Here is a 2,500-nt window from a genome sequence, read left to right on the forward strand (position 1 = left end):
CCTCCCTCACATTGACTTCACAAAATGGTTCGTCAACTACGTAGCCTTTTTGTCACCATAGGCACCCAGACCAGTCCTGCAGATTGGCTGGAGGTTGCGACCAAACGTGATATGGGACTACCAGACGAGGAGATAGGGGTATGTCTGGCTGGAATAGAGTTCATGAACTCAATGATAGCCAATGACAATACTGCCTACGATCCTATCTGGAATGAGAAACTGATAGTATTGCCGGAGGTGTATGTAGGACCCACTTCTCCAGCTCATGGGAAAGATATCCGAGATGAAAGCACAGAGAGGAGCAGGAACGAGGAGGTGGAGTGTCCTGAAACCCCGAGCTCTATGAGTCAGCTCTCAATACTAACCGCATCGCCCGAGTTGGATAATACAGCTGACATCTGTCCTGGGACCCCCCTGGTGAAGATGCCAGAGGACAACCCGACATGTCCATGCTGTACCACTCGGGCAGGCAATATGACGAGATTGATTGACCATCTAAAGAGAGCCCATGGGAAAAGAAAGATCAATTTCCAATGTTCCCGCTGTGGGAAGACAAATGAAAAGCATCATAGTATCTCATGCCATCTCCCAAAATGCAAAGGGGTCCAAGAGCCTACCCAGGTAGAAGGGTTTATGTGTGAAGAATGTAAAAAATGTTTTAAAACTAAAATTGGCTTGGGACAACATAAGAGATTAGCTCACCCAGCCCTGAGAAACGCAGAAAGAATTGAAGCATCTCGCCCCAAAGAGACCTCTAAAAGAGGTGCTCACAAGAAAATCTGGTCCCAAGAGGAAACAGAAATATTACAGAAACTGAATCAAGAGTTTGAAGGGAGGAAAAATATTAACAAATTAATTGCTGAAAAATTAACAACTAAAACAGCAAAACAGATCAGTGAAAAGAGAAGACTATTAAGAGAAACTGTGGTGCCAGAAAGAGAGAAAACACAAGAGAGCAAGAACAGGTTAAAAGAGGAGAGGACTGTGATTCCATCTTCTGGTGAAAGGGAGCTGCTAGCCCACTATAAAAAGACTATTAATGAAAAGCTAACATCAGGGAAGCTGCCCATCCTTAAAAATACATATAAACAAATAATTGAAGGCAAAACAGACTCATTCAAATTACTCAATGAGGTAGCTCAGGACCAATATTTGTATTTGTTTGAGAAATCAATTGAACAGAAAGTGCCAAAAAAGAGCCAACGTAAACCTCAGCAGAAGAAACCTCAAAAGGAGTGGATGAGAAAAAGAGCCAGAAAGCGTGGAGAATTTCTCCGATTCCAACGCCTCTTCCGCTTAGATCGAGGGAAGTTAGCTAATATGATTCTGGATGAAAAAGACTCTGCGCAATGTGCCATCCCCCTGGAAGAGGTCAGTAACACCTTCAGATCTAGGTGGGAGTCTCAGAACTTATTTCAAGGACTTGGAGCATTCCAGTCTGTGGGGCAGGCAGATAATTTGGCTTTTAAGGAATTGATTACAGAGAAAGAGATCCTTAAGAATATCAAAGACATGAATAAAAAATCGGCACCAGGCCCTGATGGGATCACCCTGAAGGCCCTGCTTAAAATGGATCCAAATTGTGAGGAGATCAAAGAACTATTTAATCTCTGGCTGTTAAGTGGCAAAATTCCAGATGTAATAAGGGGATGCCGAACAATCCTAATACCTAAATCATCAGCGCCCGAACGCCAAAATGATATTAACAACTGGCGGCCAATTACTATTGGTTCCATCATCCTGAGACTCTATTCAAGAATCTTAACTGCAAGGTTGGCAAAGGCGTGTCCCATTAACCCCAGGCAGAGAGGCTTCATTCAATCTTCTGGCTGTGCTGAGAACTTAAAACTATTACAGCTATTAATTAGGAATGCAAAGAAACAAAAGAAACCCCTGGGGGTTGTCTTTGTCGATTTGGCCAAAGCCTTTGATTCAGTGAGCCACACCCACATCCTGGCGGTGCTAAAGCAAAAGGGCCTGGATGACCACATAATAGCATTAATTAAGGACTTCTATCAAAACATCCACACCAGAATCAAAACTAAAGAAGGAGAGTCTGAGTCAATAGGAATCAAAACTGGTGTGAAACAGGGCGATCCCATGTCACCACTCCTCTTTAACCTGTGCATTGACCCTCTGTTATGTAAATTAGAAGAGTGTGGGGAGGGGTTCCAACACGGGAATGGCAAATTAACAGCTCTGGCTTTTGCAGACGACCTGGTCCTGCTGAGTAAGTCCCAATCAGGAATGGAGAAAAATATTGAAATTCTAGAAGCATTTTGTGACTTAACTGGATTAAAAACGCAGGGGGAAAAGTGCCATGGTTTCTTTATTCAACCAACTAAGGACTCTTACACCATCAATGACTGTCCTCCATGGCTTATCAGCGGTACCCCTTTAAACATGATCCACCCGGGTCAGTCAGAGAAATATCTTGGCTTGCAAATCGACCCTTGGGTGGGGATAGTTAAGCCCGAATTACAAAATAAATTAGAAGTTT

General features: G+C 43.3%; 1 pseudogene; it reads left to right on the top strand.

The window, feature by feature from the left end:
* LOC137457804 (28S ribosomal RNA) overlaps positions 1–2,500 on the top strand; it is an 8,466-nt pseudogene that overhangs the window by 3,227 nt on the left and 2,739 nt on the right.

The sequence above is a fragment of the Melanerpes formicivorus genome, unplaced genomic scaffold, assembly GCF_026170545.1.
Source record: "Melanerpes formicivorus ecotype bairdi unplaced genomic scaffold, bMelFor1.0.p_v2 SCAF_201, whole genome shotgun sequence".
NCBI lineage: Eukaryota > Metazoa > Chordata > Aves > Piciformes > Picidae > Melanerpes > Melanerpes formicivorus.